Raw genomic sequence first — 21,239 nt, 5'->3', positions numbered from 1 at the left:
TTTAGCTCCGCTCTAAAGAAAAAACCGTACATACCTGGGCCCGCCTACTATCCTGGGAAAGGAAGTGATTGGCTAGATTTCTCAGGGAAAAAAAGCACCGAAATGAAGCACCGAATTGTGCGCTGCTTTTCGGTCTGGTTACTACCGTTTATGTCAGAACCGGTTCCACAATGGCACCGGACACCGGTACCCATCCCTACCCATGAGGCTACATTCTTTAGGGCATAGGTGTCAAACTCTGGCCCGTGGGCCAAATTTGGCCCGCAGCCTAATTACATTTGGCCCGCAGCCTAATTACATTTGGCCCGCGAAGCCATACCAAATTACTATTAGAGCTGGCCTACTGGTATTATACAGCTAATATTAGTGATGGGTCGTTCGCGAACGAAATGGCTCTTAGAGCCGGCTCTTTGACGTGAACGACGCGAGCCGGCTCCTTATCGCGAGCCGTCACGTGGGTTTTTTTTTTTTTTCTTTCTCTCAGCCTCTCTCTCTCTCGCACTTTTTTTCCGTTTCACTCTGCACGCGAGCCTTGTGCTTTACGCTGGGCAGAGGGGGGAGGGGCGGTAGTTACACTCAGTAGCACAGGAACAGAGCCAGAGAGAGAGAAAGAGAGGCAGGGACAACAACATTAGAAAGGTATAGTAATCATCCACAACTATTTTCGGTTGCAGATGATAAAGGATTGAGAAAGTTTATTCATGCAGGTCCATATGACAGAGAATATGCATGTTCTTTTAGTTTTCATATTATAATTTATATTTAATTGTGTTGTGGTTTGCAGTGTTTTGTGTTCTTTTCACTTTAAATTTGTGAAAGGAAAAAGCTGAAAATTTAAATAGTTAAAAGTTGAAATGTTGAATAGTTGATTTTTGTATTATATGATTTATTTATTACATTTTATGTGGAGTGAATAAATAAAAGTATATTTACGGTGGCCCCTAGAGACAAAGCACATACAAACTTCAAATCACGTACGAACTCTGAAGCATGTACAAACTGCAAAACACGTAAAAACACGTACAAACTCCAAAACACGTAAAAACTCCAAAACACGTAAAAACTCAGAAGCATATAAAAACTCAGAAGCACATAAAAACTCAAAACACGTACAAAAGACAACAGAAGTGCTCCAGGATGCTGGGCGCAGTGTTGAGCCTTTGTTATCTTGTGGCTACACAAGCCAGCAAGTACCAACGACCGGATTTGGTGTGTGGTAATCAGAATCAGAATCAGAAAGGGGTTTATTGCCAAATGTTGAGCAGGTTTACAACATTAGGAAATTGCTGCGGTGCTTCAGTGCAAACATAGTGTCATAAATAGCACTTAAATAGACATGAAAAAATAAAAGTAGGGATAAGAATTAAAAGTGCTACGTAGAAAATAACAGGTAATAACAGGTAAATGAACTTTTTTTTTAAATTATTTGAATATATATATGAGTGCCTGTGTATAAATACACAAACAAATACACACATGCTTTCAATTGTGTAATTTAAGTGATCTAGTAGCTCTGCTTTGGAAGTTCAGTTAATGCTAGAAATGTGTTTTGGAGTTTGTACGTGTTTTGTCTCTAGGGGCCACCGCATATATTTATATATAAACATATATAAATAAAACCACTTGTTTTTACGTTAGTAATTCCTTTTGTGCATAATTTTATATTATTGTTAATAATAAATTAATTAAAGCAACAAAACAACCTGAAGAGCCGGTTCGGAGCCGAAAGAGCCGGCTCTTTTTAGTGAGCCGAACCGAAAGAGCCGGATCTCTAAAAAGAGCCGGAAATCCCATCACTAGCTAATATATATATTGTTTAGTATTAAGCTTTGCTTGTTCCATATTTTTACAGTTTTTCATATAGTTTTTCAGCAAAACGTGTTTGAATCCATAAGAAAAGATTCATTCTTATATCTGGAGGAATAAATATATTTCAATAAATATTAACGTTAGCCCGCGACTTTGTTCCAGTTTTGAATTTTGGCCCACTCTGTATTTGAGTTTGACACCCCTGCTTTAGGGCGATGCCTGTAACACTCTGCTATTGCCTTCATATTAAATCATTGTAAAAAAAACTTTTTCACGTCATTATGAGACGCAAGATTGAGACACGGGCATTTGAGCCTCTTAATGTGTGTTTTGTTTGGGTTTCCACCGGCGTGGAATTACCAAAAATAGAGCGAGCATAGCCTAACATATGAAACAGGAAAAAACCGCAGTGTAATCCATTTATTTCAACAAAGTAACTGTATTCTAAATACCACCTTTTTAAACGGTAACTGTAATGGAGTACAGATACTCATATTTTGTATTTTAAATACGTAACGGCGGTACATGTACTCCGTTACTCTCCAACACTGGATTTGTTTTCAAAGTGTTCCTTTTATTTTTTTTGACAGTGTACATATGTAGTATGACTCTGTTTTTTACTCCTTGCACAGGGACTATGGATGAAAATTAGGAATATGTCCTCAAATCTTACATTGCTACACAATCTTACAAGGTCGACTGAAATCCTGATTGAGTTCCATGAACCCGCGTAACACTGAAAGGTGAACTGAATGGAAGAGTGTTTTCATCTAAAGAATGTGACACTCAGAGGAGTGAGAGCAGAGCCAAAAACAACATTAAATCATGTCGACATGGCCACTGCTGGTTCAGACAATGCAGATGCCGGTAGTACTAAGACAACCCTCAGATGAGATTCTGACAGAAATGAAATCCATAAGCCTTCCATAATCCGTAAGAAATTTCACCACCACTTAGCAGCACTCTTGGTCATTTATTTTGAAGTATTATTGAAATTTAATTTCAGTGATCACCAGGACATGAAAATAGTTTTTATACGTTGACCAGCCAATAAATCTGAAACCTCACATTGAGTTGCAGCATCTGAAATTCTCTGTACTTAATCTGTGAGTGATTCATGATTCACGATGAACAACAAATCATTACAAAAGCTCATTACGCCGAGTAAACCACCACAAACGTTCCTGTGGGGCTGTTTTACATTTGTTAACTGATCTGGGTTTTTTTAATAGTTGCACTGCTTTATGACACATTTTGAGTGTGGTGGTAAAGTACTAAGAACACATGCAGTTTTTTGTTTTTCTTTACTTCTGCCTGCAGCGGTTAATTTCGTTCAAGAAGCGACGATGATTGGAGGCCATATGAGTTATTTTCTGAATTTAAGTCTAAGATGTTTAAAGGGAAAAGTTAGCCTGTCAGCTATAAATGTGGGCCAGTTTAATTTAATCTGGGGAAAATGAAGTTCAAAGTACTGGAACTGCATGCAGCATCTCTGCAATGTACCCTGCTATTACAGAGAACTCATAAACTGCACAGTTAGATACACAAGAAAAAATTGTATATATATATATGTGTACTCAAAACCATCCACCTTTTCTTTAAGTGTCTGAAAATTAAATGCACACTGACTATCTATTTTAAATACACTCCTATGATTTATGATTAATATTATTATCTTCAGTACCAAGGCCCTAATCAAATTATTTGTCTCTGGACACAATATTTATGGTATTTTCCCAACATCAATTTCCCACCATTATTTGTGCCTCTTAACACTATTTTTCATCTGTTCCCTTTCATATGTACTGATTAGTGTCCATGTACGTGACTTTTAAAGGATGAACAAAGCATTGTTTTGATGTTTGAGTAGGTGGTGGTGGAGCAAATCATTTCGCCGCTCATACATATCCTAGATTTTCACACTTCGTTTAAGCTATTTTTTAATATTTACTAATGAAAAACATGTTTCTTGGTTCGGTACCACCTCGTCCACCTAACTACCTGGTTAGGCAAGGTTATAAAAGCTACCTTGTTGGGGGCAGGGGGGCATGACTTGATTAGGGTCTTCTACTTTTGGTTGCTCCCTTTAGCCTATCATTCTGTCACAAATCATGCCTGATTCCTCTTCTCTCCCATGCATACCTCAACTTCTCCAGTCTTTCTTCAAACTGCTCCCTACTTTCACTGCAGATCATCAGTCAGCCAGTTCACCTAAATCAAGGTTGATTAGGATGAGACATTAAAACTGAAGTGTTAGTTTTACAAAAATACATTTTGTAGCTCTTTTCTTGGTTGCCATGCTGAAATATACCCACTTTATCTGGACAAAATAGGTACTGCTTACAAGAAACAGACTAATAAAAATGTGACTGCAAACAAATATATATTGCTTTTTTGTGACTGCTTCATGATTTGCTATGAAACTGGGCTCTGTCCCTGACACTGTTTTATATCTACTGGACTTCTGTCATAGTTCTAGCTTGATCATTTTTCTAAGGTGATTTCAGCTATTTTTGGCATTGATCCCTGATGAATGAATTTGAGGATTCAAAGATAACGAAAAATAATGTATGTATGCCTTTAAAGCACCTGACTCGCATATAGACAACCTAACCAGTATTACTTATAGATGCACAGAGAGCAAGCTGTCAACCAAGTGACACAAACACGCTGACAGAGCAGCAGGTAGAAAGCTGGACAGATGGATGGAAGGTTGGAAGGTCACATCAAGAGAGAGACAGACACAGATAAACATGTACAGAGATGTGCTGACAGACTGAGACAGAGAACATACTTCACCAAGAAGAAAAACGGATTTATTTTGTCAGTGTGGTGACGCCACTGAAAGCTGGGCAATTACAACACCCAGGCTTAGAGGAATGCATATGACTTGAACAGCACATGCCATGCACACATTCAAAAAATAGAAACCTGTGCTGAAATCAGTGTGTGCGCACTCTGATATGTAAGCATGCTTTGATATCAAGATGTAAAAAGGTTTTGCAGGAGTTTTATTTGCTTAAAGCCAAACTTAAAGTGTATAATAATCACAAATGAACATATGTTTGCTTCTCCTACTTAAATCTTTTGTGAATGGCACTATTAGAGGTCAAGCGCTGGCCTTAAATCAAAATTTCTGAGGCTGATACGCATGTAGTAACCCACTCAGGCCATTTACTTGCTGACAGAATCAACAATGGCTGGTTTGCAAAAGAGAACATTTTAACTGGAGCAAGACCAAAAACACACACTGGCCATCTGTAATTGTTTGGATATTTTTAATCTGTTTTCTAATAAAGAAGATTAACATGTAGATGTCGACACATGTGCAATCCCCGGCATGTTTGGATAATTATTCATGTGGTGTGCATCAAACCAACAACTGGAAATGTCCCAGTAAAAAACAACAACAACCCAAAAGCATCTGTTTCAAGGAGGGAATGCTGACATGTGATAGTGAGAGCCTGTGTTTGGAGAGCTTGGTGTAATAAGAGGAACTATGAGTCAAACAGCATTAAGAAAGAATACAGAGGCTTGGAATGTGTGCAAAACCTAAATCTGAACCCACCACTTAATTTAAATCAATCAGTCATCAGTAGCTACCAAAACAAATGATGTGAGATTACTCAGACCTAATTTATGTACACAGTAGATTGCTTGTCTTATGTTTCCACCCAGATGATATTGTTTCTTTGACAGTCTAATAATAATTTACAAAGAAGTTTTCATTATATTATGGTGGGGTTTTTTTTTCAATTTGAAGAGTGTTTAATGGGCAAAAAAACCTGTAAGTGAGATCACTATCTAACCTTTGTATTGTCCCTGTATTACACTAAGTATAGCATACTTTTAATTCAATTCAGTTTTATTTATATAGCACCAACTCACAACAACAGTTGCCTGAAGGTGCTTTATGATGTAAAGACCCTACAATAATACAAAGGAAACACAGAAAACCCCAACCATCATATGACCCCTTTTGAGCAAGCACTTTGGCGACAGTGGGAAGGAAAAACTCTCCTTTAACAGGAAGAAACCTACAGTAGAACCAGGCTCAGGGATATTAACACCAAAATAGTTCAGGTATGTGCCTTTGAAGAAACAGTGCCAGTTGTATCCCTCTGCCTTACATCTCTGTTTTGCTGCCTGCCAGTCAAGCTAGTCCAAAGTAGAGATGGCACAATACCACTTTTTTATGTCCGATACTGATACCGATATCATAAATTTGGATATCTGCCGATACCGATATGAATCCGATATAGTGTTTTTAATCAACAAAACTGTTTTTTTTAAATATCTTGCTGCATTTTATATAAAGTTCATACTCAAGTTTAAAACAACAACTACACTAAAGCTATTCTGTTATACCTGTATGCAAAAAAAAAAAATTTCATAGTTCAGCAATACTGATCAATCTAATAAACTTAAACCTACACCATCCTCCCTATTCTGGTATTTTAAAGAGTACTTAGCGTAAATATTAAGCAACCTAACTAATAGGGTTCCAACTCCCAGCAACAACAAAAATAAATAAATAAAAAATAGGGAACCACCCCTCACGCGCCACCTCATGATGCTTAATCGACGTAATCAACCTTAATTTGATGCAGTGTGAAAAAAAATGCACAGAAATCAATTATTTTTCAAGAAATATTAAATAGATTCAACATCTTTCTTCAACAAAATTGCAGACTGCACAGATGGTACCTTCCCAAAGGAAAAAGTACTATAGCTTACTAGGGTATATTAGACTTAATAGTCACTATATACAGCAATGGACTTCTATATATTTTACATCAAATTAAAACTTTGGGTGTCAGATAATTATTTATTAAAAGCTAGACATTTTAAATGAGAAAAAAAAAAGAAAAATATGTCTTTGTGCCCCCTTTTCCCTGTTCATGCCCTATCGGCCCCCCCTGGCTAAACTTTGTTAGATCTGCCCCTGCACAGTTACCAGCCGTCAGCTGCATAGAAAAAAGATCCTCGAGTAGAAAGTAATAATAAATAAATTCTAACAACAGCTTATCAAGCTTAAACGTGCTGCTGTTGTTTATCCACTGGTTTCCTCTTTCTGGTGCAAAGTGGGCCAAAAATAAACAAGAGAGACGGAGTCGCGACAGAAAAGCCGATCAGCTGATCATTAAGCAGTTTCATGATTGAAGTAGCAGCAAGAAGAGGCAGTCGCTCCATATATCGTTTGTTAAGCTTAACGCAGGAATGCTTTACAAACATTCAGAGATGGACTTACACACTTGCTTTACTTCTCTCGGGATAACTTTGTCGGAGATGAAATGCCGGGTTGCTAGCGAAGCTCCAAATGCTATCCAGACCACCGACAGGTCCCGCATGCCACAGCCGCTCTATCACGTGATGCATACTGCTCCGACGTGCTAACGTTCTGAGGCGAGTTACGGCGTGTTGCAAGTTTTGTGAGGTGCTTTCGTGATATTTAACGGATCGGATTACATTTTTTATTTTTCTCCGATATCCGATCCAGTAATTTAGGTCAGTATCGGACCGATACCGATACGTAATATCGGATCAGTCCATCTCTAGTCCAAAGTAGACGACCATACACCTCAATTAAGGCCCTTCAAATGTCCACATGCCTTTCAATCTTCAAATGCGCTTGTTCTGCCAGAGGTTTCTTCATGTTAAAGGAGAGTTTTTCCTCCCCCACTGTTGCCAAGTACTTGCAGATATGGAGCAACTGAGGTAGTGTTATATCTCTGAGGCTGTTGGGTTCACTATTGTGAACCGGAACTATATAAGAAATAACTGAATTAAATAAGTGGACTGAATTTAAAGGATCACCACTATTCCACTCAGTCCAGTCTAATGGCAAATTGTTAAAAACGTGGAAAATTTGTCTCTTCAGCCCTTCGTCCTTTTAACCTCTCAGTGCTGAAATGCTAATGGGGTATTGTTGGGACACTGCTGGACACCCAACTTTATGAATATGATAGCTCGAGAACAAGCCAATGGAGGAAATCATGTCGCAGGTCATTTCAATAGATACACCATAAGTTCATCGATGACTTTGACTATCAGTCAAGTTTTCCAGAAATCTTGTGCAATAATTGTGACCTAGGTTTTTAAAATTGACACTGTGGCAGACCACCAGGTGGCTCCACTCTCACCCAGGGTGAAGGGAAGTGAGGGGGTGAAGGTTTAGGCGTTTTCTATGTTCAGTTGTGTAAAGCAGTGATTAAAGTTGGAGGGGAAAATTGAGATCTCTTACATACCTCCACAACACCATAAATTAATCTACTAGAAGGCTAAGGGATAGTGCAAGTGGCATAATATTAATGCCCACTAGAAAATGAGCATTCAAACAGGGTGTTTGTGTTGCATTTAAAACCAAATCCTGATCTTTTCTTGAAACTTACCAAGTAGTTTGGTGCTGAAACATAATGAATCAGCGCAAACGAAAGTAAATTGCAAAAATAATACGGAACCATAAAACTAGTGAAGCTCAAACTGTGGTTTCATGTGAATATCCTGCCATCAAAAAAAACTTTGTGTTATGTCTTTTTTCTCATTGACACCATTTTCAGGTCACTACAACTTGTCCAAGTTTGGAGATTTCCATTGCTAGGACACCACAGGTGAAAGTCTGTCTCCATAAAATCTGTTAACTTTAGGTTAAACAAATCTATTTATGTGTTTGCATTTTCTTGTTTAAGTTTATTTTCATTTTTTAATGTGTTCCAGCTGTTTTCTTGTGCTTATGCAGACAAACAAGCGTCACAAACACAAACCAGTGGATTAAATTTTGTGATGATTGCACAAGCAGCTCTGGCACTGTGTTGATTGATATATTCCTCATGAGAGATAATGGTAGAATATTCTCTTAAAAAGGCAGCCTGGATTCATTATTGCAACTCATTTTAAATAAATTGCGCATAAATTGCGCAATTGCCATAAACCCCCCAGGAATTACATCTTCCGCACTGGCTAGAAATATTCTGGGAGTGTGTATTATCTCATTTTGAATGTATCCTGTCAGGACAAACATTTCCACGGAACAACAGTCCTGTCCTCCCAGTAGCTTTGAGCATGCTCTGATGGAGGTGGTATGGAGATGAAAGCTAAAGCAATGCACAGCTAGTACTCAGAATACTTTACATCCCTCCTTTCTCCCCCTCATTGGCCCTCAGGACAGAGTATGGTGATTTAGGACAAGTGGGTTGGTCTGTTGATAGAGGCCTCTAGATTGAATCCAGACCCATGCTGTCGTCACTTTGTGTGTGCAAGTGTGTGTGTGTGTGTGGTTTTGGTCTATGTTGAGTGATCAATTCCCCTTAAAAACAACTTTTTGGTGTGTTTTTTTTCACTGCCGGATGAAGATCGTCTCTAGAGTTTAAATGTGGTCTGAAAACCCTTGAAAAGATATAATTTGTAAGTCGTTTTTGTTTGTAAGTGATTTCTCTATTTACCTCCTGAGTGAAGGGATCCACGGTGCTGTCTTTTTCTCTTTCTGTCTCACACACACACACATTCCCCAGTTCTGAGGTCATCCCCTGGAGCCTCTTTGTGCAACTCCTGCTGTAAATTCGTTTATGTGTGCCCAGGTTTTTATATGAGGTGCCGTAAGGGACATTATTACTGAAACGCTCTCACACACACTACTGAAATTTTAGCTCTCACACACACTACTGAAACGCTCTCACACACACTACTGAAACGCTCTCACACACACTACTGAAACGCTCTCACACACACTACTGAAACGCTCTCACACACACTACTGAAACGCTCTCACACACACAACTGAAACGCTCTCACACACACTACTGAAACGCTCTCACACACACTACTGAAATTTTAGCTCTCACACACACTACTGAAACGCTCTCACACACACTACTGAAATTTTAGCTCTCACACACACTACTGAAACGCTCTCACACACACTACTGAAACGCTCTCACACACACAACTGAAATTTTAGCTCTCACACACACAACTGAAATTTTAGCTCTCACACACACAACTGAAACGCTCTCACACACACTACTGAAACGCTCTCACACACACTACTGAAATTTTAGCTCTCACACACACTACTGAAACGCTCTCACACACACTACTGAAACGCTCTCACACACACTACTGAAACGCTCTCACACACACTACTGAAATTTTAGCTCTCACACACTACTGAAACGCTCTCACACACACTACTGAAACGCTCTCACACACACTACTGAAATTTTAGCTCTCACACACACAACTGAAACGCTCTCACACACACTACTGAAACGCTCTCACACACACTACTGAAATTTTAGCTCTCACACACTACTGAAACGCTCTCACACACACTACTGAAACGCTCTCACACACACTACTGAAATTTTAGCTCTCACACACACAACTGAAACGCTCTCACACACACTACTGAAACGCTCTCACACACACTACTGAAATTTTAGCTCTCACACACACTACTGAAACGCTCTCACACACACTACTGAAACGCTCTCACACACACTACTGAAACGCTCTCACACACACTACTGAAATTTTAGCTCTCACACACACAACTGAAACGCTCTCACACACACTACTGAAAAACCAAGGCATTTCAGTTGAACAGGAAGGCATTTCAGTTAAACAGGAAGGCGTTTCAGTCGAACAGGAAGGCGTTTCAGTCGAACAGGAAGGCGTTTCAGTCGAACAGGAAGGCATTTCAGTTAAACAGGAAGGCATTTCAGTTAAACAGGAAGTTAATTCTTGACAAGGAAACTGAAGGAAAAAGTGTTAGATTTCAAACAAACCACCACACAGATGTCTACTCAGCAACCTGTTAGTTAGGGGTGGGTTTTTATAATCGATTTATTGATTAAAATCGATTCTGGCTTGGATAACGTGAAATCGATTCATTAAAATCCTGAATCGATTTTTTAATATAAATTTATTTTACCCGAAATGCCAGAATCTCTGGTGAAACCTCACAAAATTTCAACAACCACCAAACAGCTAAGACAGTAAATGAGAGCAGGTACAGGGCTTCTGCACAAAGACGTAAACACACAGCGCGGACCCGCGGATCAGAATCAGTGAGATGTCGCCTTTCTCAATTTTTAGTATGCTTTATCCAGTGTATATGAAATAACTAAATTAGAACCATGCCATGTAACCATTCTGTTGTAACTATGAAATATTTTGTCTTTGAAGAAACTACTAACAAATTTCTTATTGCATTTTTATCAAACAGCTGACATTGCCCTAGCAATAAATTTGGGAGCACTGATGAGAAATTATTGTATATCATAAAAATTTTAATCAAATGAAGCAGAGGCAGTGGGACCAGTTCACAAAATTTGTTATATTCTCTTTGAGAACAGTTTAGACAATATTTTTCTGAAAAGTCTGTGTAACTTAGAATGACACCGTTATCATCCAACAAATCTGTTATGAATATAATATTTTTGTTCAAACCAGTCACTCTTGAAAATTGATTTTTGATTAAGTGTTATTACCCTATTATTCCATAAGGTTGAATTATGGGGAGAAGTTGTGGGTAAATCTCATTTTCCCAAAAATGCAACGTCTGTTTTGGAAAGTTTGATATCTTTATGGGGATTTTATTTGCCGCAAAATCACATTTCAAAATAAAGTCTAATCCTGTATACTATTTTATTAAACAAGAATCATGGGATGTGGAGCTAAGTAGAGTCTGGCTGTGACAGACAAGATTTTAACCATTTAATTCTAAGGGTGCCAACCATAAATTCCAATTCTGGAGTTTTGATACCACCTTTATTGTATCCCTTCACAAGCTGAGATCTTTCTATGTAATGGGTTTTATTCCTCCACAAAAATTCGAACACATTTCTATTTATGGTTTTCATGGTATTTATCGTTTTTTTATTTTTTATATTGTTTACGTGGCGCAAAAAAGGTTGGGGACTGCTGTACTAGCAGGTTGCTGAGTAGAAATCCTTGTAGTGTTTTGAAATATACCACTTTTTCCATCAGTTTCCTTGTCAGGAAACAACTTCCTGTTCAGCAGAAATGCCTCTGGTTTCAGTAGTGTGTGTGAGAGCGTTTCAGTAGTGTGTGTGAGAGCGTTTCAGTTGTGTGTGTGAGAGTGTTTCAGTTGTGTGTGTGAGAGCGTTTCAGTAGTGTGTGTGAGAGCGTTTCAGTAGTGTGTGTGAGAGCGTTTCAGTAGTGTGTGTGAGAGCTAAAATTTCAGTAGTGTGTGTGAGAGCGTTTCAGTAGTGTGTGTGAGAGCGTTTCAGTAGTGTGTGTGAGAGCTAAAATTTCAGTAGTGTGTGTGAGAGCGTTTCAGTAGTGTGTGTGAGAGCGTTTCAGTTGTGTGTGTGAGAGCTAAAATTTCAGTAGTGTGTGTGAGAGCGTTTCAGTAGTGTGTGTGAGAGCGTTTCAGTAATGTGTGTGAGAGCGTTTCAGTTGTGTGTGTGAGAGCGTTTCAGTTGTGTGTGTGAGAGCGTTTCAGTAGTGTGTGAGAGCTAAAATTTCAGTAGTGTGTGTGAGAGCGTTTCAGTAGTGTGTGTGAGAGCGTTTCAGTAGTGTGCGTGAGAGCTAAAATTTCAGTAGTGTGTGTGAGAGCGTTTCAGTAGTGTGTGTGAGAGCTAAAATTTCAGTAGTGTGTGTGAGAGCGTTTCAGTTGTGTGTGTGAGAGCGTTTCAGTTGTGTGTGTGAGAGCGTTTCAGTAATAATGTCCCTTACGGCACCTCATATTTTTACCCCCACCCGCTCCCCTTTCTCTCTCACACCTTCATCCTTGCAGCTGAAACTAAAGGTGAAAGATCAGCATCTGAAAGAAAGAGAGAAAAAACCTTAAGAACAACATGTAATTAACAATCAAAGTGGTGATTGTGGACTGAGTTTTTCACGTTTTTTTTTCTTGTGCTGTTGTAGTCGATAACTTTTTTCATTTCCTGTATATATTTTAGCTAGATTTGTAAGTATGCAGTATTATTTTAGTTGATTTCTTTTCCTAAAGTCATGTTTGTATTTTATTTTCAGCTAAATGTTTTTCTCAAACTTTCTTTTGTACTCACTCTAACAGCCGTGGAAAATGGCTGCCGGTCCCTTAGCCTGGTTTTGCTGGAGGTTTCTTCCTGTTAAAGGGGAGTTTTTCCTTTCCACTGTCGCCGAAGTGCTTGCTCAAAGAGAATCATTTGATTGTTGGTGTTTTCTTTTGTCTTTTTGTATCATTGCAGGGTCTTTACCCTACAATGTAAAGCCCCTTGAGGAAACTGTTGTTGTGATTTGATGTTATATAAATAAAAGTGAACTTAATTGAGCTTTTAGTAAAGTAAATCACCTTAAATGACACAGCTGGTGTTGCATGATGTGTAACTGACACATATATTTGCAAACTAATAACATAATACATGTAAAAAATGAAAAGAGAAGAAAACTAAAGATAAATTTAAGAAATATGGAAATAAATAGAGTTTGTTAACATATATATATAAAAAAAAACAAAAAACACCCAGCACGCCCCTGCGGGCGGTTTAGCCTTCAAGCTCGGGTCCTCTACCAGAGGCCTGGGAGCTTGAGGGTCCTGCGCAGTATCTTAGCTGTTCCCAGGACTGCGCTCTTCCGGACAGAGATCTTCGATGTTATTCCCGGGATCTGCTGGAGCCACTCGCCTAGCTTGGGAGTCACCGCACCTAGTGCTCCGATTACCACGGGGACCACCGTTACCTTCACCCTCCACATCCTCTCGAGCTCTTCTCTGAGCCCTTGGTATTTCTCCAGCTTCTCGTGTTCCTTCTTCCTGATATTGCTGTCATTCGGAACCGCTACATCGATCACTATGGCCGTCTTCTTCTGTTTGTCTACCACCACTATGTCCGGTTGGTTAGCCACCACCATTTTGTCCGTCTGTATCTGGAAGTCCCACAGGATCTTAGCTCGGTCATTCTCCACCACCCTTGGGGGCATCTCCTAGGGCTGGGCGATATATCGAGTTTTTTAAAAATATCGATATATTTTCATACGAGATATAAGATGTGACAATATCGTTTATATTGATATAGTCTATGTTATGTTATAATTATACTTGTGGAGCCGCAGGTTTGCCTCTCTTTCGTCCACTTTTGTCTCTACGCAACGTTACTCGGCCTCGCCTCTCCTTCACTGAACACAACTCCGCCTCCCCCATAGCTTCACCTGCAGGCAATGACAAGATGAAAGCGGAAAATCTCCGTTAGCGAGTTACCGTGCGTGGGGCTGGACGGCGTCAACATGTTAGCGAGCTAACCGCGCTAACGACATGCAGCCCGGAGGGGCTGCACGGCCTAAAATCCTATCATTTTCTCAAAAATCGACAGTGCGCCTTATGTATTAATTCTGGTTGTGCTTACTGACCGCGAACCGATTTTATGTGGTACACAGCGCTCAGCAATCTGTCAAAAAATGTTTTAATATGACTTTGCTAAGCTACGGAGCTGCACCGCTTGATGGATTGTCGGAGGATTACGGCTACCGAGGAGGAGCCTCGCGGAGTGATACGTACTGTGTGTGTGTATAAGGACCACAAATGGCACCTGTTCAGAGACGTGGTGCAGCTGTGAAATCTGTCTCTTTGTTATTATGCTCAGCGTCTATTAGTTTACATTTTGACTGCACAATTGTGAGCTTTTTGTTATGCACAAAAACAACATTGTTTTCTTTTATTTATGGACCATGATTATTTAATAAATGCTGATAATTTATTTTTGAGTAATTTCTTCATGTACATCTACGCTGTATGTAAATAAAAGTGCCCGTGTGACATCTGGGACACAGTGTGACTAAGAACTCTCTTTTTGTTCTTAACTTATGGCTTAAAAAAAAAAAAATCGAGATATATATCTTATATCGCCATCCAGCTAAAAAATATCGAGATATGAATTTTGGGTCATATCGCCCAGCCCTAGCATCTCCCATTTTGACCGTGGGACTTCCAGGTTATACTCGGCACAGATGTTCCTGTACACTATGCCGGCCACTTGGTTATGGCGTTCCATGTATGCCTTGCCTGCTAGCATCTTGCACCCTGCTGTTATGTGCTGGATTGTCTCTGGGGCATCTTTACACAGTAGTGATGGGATTTCCGGCTCTTTTTAGAGATCTGGCTCTTTCGGTTCGGCTCACTAAAAAGAGCCGGCTCTTTCGGCTCCGAACCGGCTCTTCAGGTTGTTTTGTTGCTTTAATAATTTATTATTAACAATAATATAAAATTATGCACAAAAGGAATTACTAACGTAAAAACAAGTGGTTTTATTTATATATGTTTATATATAAATATATGCGGTGGCCCCTAGAGACAAAACACGTACAAACTCCATAACACATTTCTAGCATTAACTGAACTTCCAAAGCAGAGCTACTAGATCACTTAAATTACACAATTGAAAGCATGTGTGTATTTGTTTGTGTATTTATACACAGGCACTCATATATATATTCAAATAATTTAAAAAAAAGTTCATTTACCTGTTATTACCTGTTATTTTCTACGTAGCACTTTTAATTCTTATCCCTACTTTTATTTTTTCATGTGTATTTAAGTGCTATTTATGACACTATGTTTGCACTGAAGCACCGCAGCAATTTCCTAATGTTGTAAACCTGCTCAACATTTGGCAATAAACCCCTTTCTGATTCTGATTCTGATTACCACACACCAAATCCGGTCGTTGGTACTTGCTGGCTTGTGTAGCCACAAGATAACAAAGGCTCAACACTGCGCCCAGCATCCTGGAGCACTTCTGTTGTCTTTTGTACGTGTTTTGAGTTTTTATGTGCTTCTGAGTTTTTATATGCTTCTGAGTTTTTACGTGTTTTGAGTTTTTATGTGCTTCTGAGTTTTTATATGCTTCTGAGTTTTTACGTGCTTCGGAGTTTTTACGTGTTTTGGAGTTTGTACGTGTTTTTACGTGTTTTGCAGTTTGTACATGCTTCAGAGTTCATACGTGATTTGAAGTTTGTATGTGCTTTGTCTCTAGGGGCCACCGTAAATATACTTTTATTTATTCACTCCACATAAAATGTAATAAATAAATCATATAATACAAAAATCAACTATTCACATTTCAACTTTTAACTATTTAAATTTTCAGCTTTTTCCTTTCACAAATTTAAAGTGAAAAGAACACAAAACACTGCAAACCACAACACAATTAAATATAAATTATAATATGAAAACTAAAAGAACATGCATATTCTCTGTCATATGGACCTGCATGAATAAACTTTCTCAATCCTTTATCATCTGCAACCGAAAATAGTTGTGGATGATTACTATACCTTTCTAATGTTGTTGTCCCTGCCTCTCTTTCTCTCTCTCTGGCTCTGTTCCTGTGCTACTGAGTGTAACTACCGCCCCTCCCCCCTCTGCCCAGCGTAAAGCACAAGGCTCGCGTGCAGAGTGAAACGGAAAAAAAGTGCGAGAGAGAGAGGCTGAGAGAAAGAAAAAAAAAAAACCCCACGTGACGGCTCGCGATAAGGAGCCGGCTCGCGTCGTTCACGTCAAAGAGCCGGCTCTAAGAGCCATTTCGTTCGCGAACGACCCATCACTATTACACAGCCTGGTGTGATAGACCCCAGCCTCTATGGATCTTGTACTCAGAGATTGTTCTTGTGCTGCCATGATTAGTGCCTTTGTGCTGTCTTTCAGTCCAGCTTTGTCCAGCCACTGGTAGGATTTCTGGATATCAGCCACCTCCTCTATCTGCCGGTGGTACATACCGTGCAGGGGCCTGTCCTTCCATGATGGTTCCTCGTCTCCCTCCTCTTTCTTGGGTTTCTGCTGCCTGAGGTATTCACTGAGCACTCGGTCAGTTGGGGCCATCTTCCCAATGTATTCTTGGATGTTCGTTGTCTCATCCTGGACTGTGGTGCTGACACTCACCAGTCCCCGGCCCCCTTCCTTCCGCTTAGCGTACAGCCTCAGGGTGCTGAACTTGGGGTGAAACCCTCCATGCATGGTAAGGAGCTTTCTTGTCTTTATGTCAGTGGCTTCTATCTCCTCCTTTGGCCAGCCTATTACCCCAGCAGGGTACCTGATCACGGGCAGGGCGTACGTGTTGATGGCCCGGATCTTGTTCTTACCATTCAGCTGACTCCTCAGGACTTGCCTGACCCTCTGCAGGTACTTGGTGGTTGCAGTTTTTCTAGCGGCCTCTTCATGGTTCCCATTCACCTGCGGGATCCCCAGGTACTTGTAACTGTCCTCTATGTCTGCAATGTTGCCTTCTGGTAGTTCAATCCCCTCAGTTCTGACTACCTTCCCTCTCTTTGTTACCATTCGACTACACTTCTCCAGTCCGAACGACATTCCAATGTCATTGCTGTATAGCCTGGTAGTGTGGATCAGTGAATCGATGTCTCGTTCACTCTTGGCATACAGCTTGATGTCATCCATGTACAGGAGGTGGCTGACAACTGCTCCATTCCGTAGTCGGTATCCGTAGCCAGTCTTGTTACTGATCTCTCTGAGGGGGTTCAGGCCTATGCAGAACAGCAGTGGGGACAGAGCATCTCCTTGGTAGATCCCGCACTTGATGGTGACTTGTGCTATGGGCTTGGAGTTGGCCTCCAGTGTTGTACGCCACATCCCCATTGAGTTCCTGATGAAGGCTCTTAGGGTCCTGTTGATCTTGTACAATTCTAAGCATATATATATATATATATATATATATATATATATATATATCGCTGTCCTGCAGGTTTTCGATATCACCCTGGGTCAACACACCTGAATCAAATGATTAATTCCCTAACAGCCTTAGGCTTCTGGAGAACTTCAAGACATGTTGAGGAGGTAATTTAACCATTTAAATCAGCTGTGTTGGATCAAGGACACATCTAAAACCTGCAGGACACTGGCGCTGGCCTGGAGTTGGAAATCCCTGGTTTATGTGTAGCTCTCTTGAGGGCCAATCTTAGCATTCCAGCACCTTCATTCATTGGCCTGTTGCATGACCCAATATCAGCCAAGTTATAGCTGTTGGGCAGAAGGCCTCACATTTTGACTGTAGAATACTTTGGTATACAGAGGAGGTCATGGAAGACTCAGTGACTGCAAGTTGCTCAAGTCCTGTGGCTACAAAACAAGCCCAAATCATCATACTTCCACCACCGTGCTTGAGAGTTGTGTCTGGTATTTGCCAGTTGTGAATTTAATAAGTGCCAAACATTAACTTTGGTCTAGTACATTACGACATTATCATGAACTTCCACACCTAACATGCTAACTGAGGCCTGAGAAGTCTGAGATATCTGAGCTGTTGGGGTTTTTAAAATTTTGCATTACACAGTCTGACCTTTGGCTGAATTTGGCGGGATGTCCACTCTTGGGAAGATTGTGACATCATGTTAACACACACCTGATCTGTTAAAAACCATGTTTTTTTTTTATTATTTTGGCTTGATTCATTTAAATTATTAGACTTCACAGAGGCATATTTATTTGTGACTAAATTTTAATCAGTTGATATTGTATTTATAGCTGAAGTCCATTCAGTTTATGCAGATCAATCAAAGAATGCAGGCTGAAGGTCCTTCCTCATTTGCTTCAGTTTATATACATAACATGCATGAAATATCCTCTGCTTTTAAACCTGTTTTTACCCAGCATCCACAGAATGAGGCGATGCAAATGCCTCTATCGTGTGACATCTATTTTGTGAGTGTTTATTAAACAGATCGAGGCCTCACAGGATTTTCTCTCTCTTATACTGGATCGTCTTAAAGCACTTTAACAGAACACTTTCCACTTAATGGAGTGATTTCACAACTCAGGCATTCAGGCTTTTGGAGGGAGGGCTCTGCTCCTCCTGAAATAAACAATGTAAACATGAACTTTTGCAGTTTGCAAAGCCATAAACCATATAGAACTGGAATTATAGTCCGGCCTCATGTTCTCTCTGTAAAATATTCAATTGCATATTGCATTCAATGTTTTTTGGGTTGTTTTTTTTTTTTTTTTTACTGTTTTGGTGTTTAATTTGCTTGAGAATAGGCATACAAAATCACAACATAAGTATAAATCACTGAAAATAATCCTCGCCGTCTGTTCTCTCACCCCAAAATTTCAAGCCGTTTCTTCTCGAGATCGACTTTTAATCGCTGAGACATTACACATCAACAAAAACACACCGAGCCAAATTCAACAGTGGAAAATCTGGAGCGTGCTTTGAAGGTGATATATAATCACCTGCAGCCTCATTTTCAGCATCCTTTTAACAGTTTAATGATGATACGAGGAGCGATGGTCGGCTCAGGGGGGACGTGTAGAGTCAGGCTTTGCTCTACAGTGTCCTTCGTGAACAATTTAATCTTGTTCTAACATGCAGCAGTAAACTGAGCCCCACCAACTCACACTGTGCATACATACATTAATGTCCGTCTATTTCTGCTCTCCTCGCTTTTCTTCTTCCCCTTTGCACTGCCTCTCCTTTAGCATCTATCACAGGCTCAGTGCATTTTTGTGTGTGAGCCACAGGACCACTGAAATAACATTTTACGAGATAATAGGCTCCTCCTTCAGGGCCATTAAACACAACTGTGGTGCTAAAGACTGAACTTCCCTTCGTTAAAATGTGTTAGATCGTATAGTTCACCTGTAAATCTTTGCCCCTCCTTTAATCGTGTACATTATTATCAAGAATCTAGTCTGATATTTTATAAATATTCAATTTTATTTTCTTCCTGCGTGGGTTTTCTGACACATTCTGGATGAAGACATTAAACACACACCCACACATATACACCAGGGCCTTCTTGCAAATCAAAGGCCTTTCTGTTTGGAGTTCCTCCCACACTATTGGCCTAAGTAATCATTCTAAATGACTCTAAATTCACGAAAGGTGTGAATGTGTGCGTAAATTGTTGTCTTTGTGTATGCGTGACAGACTGGTAACCTGTTCAGGGTGTACCCCGCCTCTTGCCCTGTGACCTTAAGTAACCCTGAAATGGATAAGCAAAAGAAAATGGACAAATAAAATAAAAGAGACAGAAGGCAACAATGTTACTAATTCTTAGTAGTAATGCTAAATATATATATATATATATATATATATATATATATATATATATAAACTAGCAATTTAACTAGTTTAGGTTAGGTGTACTTAAGTTACATAAAGATTAAACTAACAAAAAAGGGGATATGATGATTTATGAACATAAAAATACGTGGGCAGAGTTTGACCATAGACTGTATCTAAACAATGTAAACACGGCCATAGCAACTGCTACACTTTTAAGCTGTAACATGATTTATTCATTTATTTGAGCAAGAAATTGCAGTATTTTCATCGAGAAGGTGGAGTGTGGATTTAGCAACTATTGCTATCTATCTTTGTTAGCAAGCCGCTTCAATAGCTGCTATATGTCAAGCTAAATAGTGCTAACTACTAGCAGATTCTCTCAGCTACACCTGATAATACCACATAGTTGATTTGTCAGATTGTTGCATCAGATGCCGTTCGTGACAAAACCACAACCTTTCATGCGTTGGCAAATCTTTAAACTGCTAAGCTATGAAGACACTAAATAACAGACTAATGAAATACTAACACCAAGAACAATAATAGGCCATATTATTTGTCCCACAGTTGCATGAAATGCTATGGCTGAAAAGTCCAGTTTGCTGACCACACAAACTATCTGCACTGTCAAACTGGCCATTTAAAAGAAAAAAAAAATCTCCCCTGTAACGTTATTATAGAAGAAGACATAAGCTCCTGATTGACTCACTTTTGCAGCTGCCCTCAAGTAGCCGTTAAAGGAACTGTGGTGCTAATGTTATGGGACTTCTCCTTTGGTTTATAGCAACTTTTGAAATATTTGTATTACAGATTTATCAGTGAGGGAGAGCATCCAGTGTTAATTTTAGCAACCTTAAAGGGGCAGTCGGAGCTTTTATTTGCAAAACAAAACACCTTTTTTTTTTTAAACACTGAGTCACTTGTTTAGTCATTTTTGGTAAGCAAGTCTCCTGCCAGGAGTACTTACAGCTGCAGTTTAAATGACTAAAACCTGACCAAACGTTTGAATTAGAACATTTGCCTATCAAAAAGTCATTCACTTATGGCGCCCCTTTTGTGTTCTTGGTGCTCGTCAACATTCCAAACACAAGAGATTTTACAGATAGAAATGTGCATCTACCTGCGTTATGCATGCCAGGATAGGCTTCAGCGACTCTGCAACTCTGACTCAGGACACGTCACAAAAAAAGACACACAGCACAAATCATAAGGTGAAATTTCATCAGCTACACGCACAAATAAAGTTCATTAAAAAAAAAGTGCAAATATGTGAATGAAAAACCACACTGCTGATTTCATTTAATCCAAAGATGATTAACTTGTCGTAAACAATAAACACATCTCATTCAAAACCTTGTGGAGAAGATCTGATAAGCAGGAGTCTATTGTCTGCAAGAGCATGTGTTT

General features: G+C 39.5%; 1 protein-coding gene across 1 annotated transcript in view; it reads left to right on the top strand.

The window, feature by feature from the left end:
- LOC146608648 (rho GTPase-activating protein 6-like) overlaps window positions 1-21,239 on the top strand; it is a 140,642-nt gene that overhangs the window by 59,754 nt on the left and 59,649 nt on the right. The gene's annotated exons all lie outside the window — the stretch shown is intronic.

The sequence above is a fragment of the Diplotaxodon limnothrissa genome, linkage group LG23 (genome assembly GCF_057381915.1).
Source record: "Diplotaxodon limnothrissa isolate DT_005_m linkage group LG23, D_limnothrissa_male_GT1.1, whole genome shotgun sequence".
NCBI lineage: Eukaryota > Metazoa > Chordata > Actinopteri > Cichliformes > Cichlidae > Diplotaxodon > Diplotaxodon limnothrissa.
This window is presented reverse-complemented; position numbering and strand designations above follow the sequence as displayed.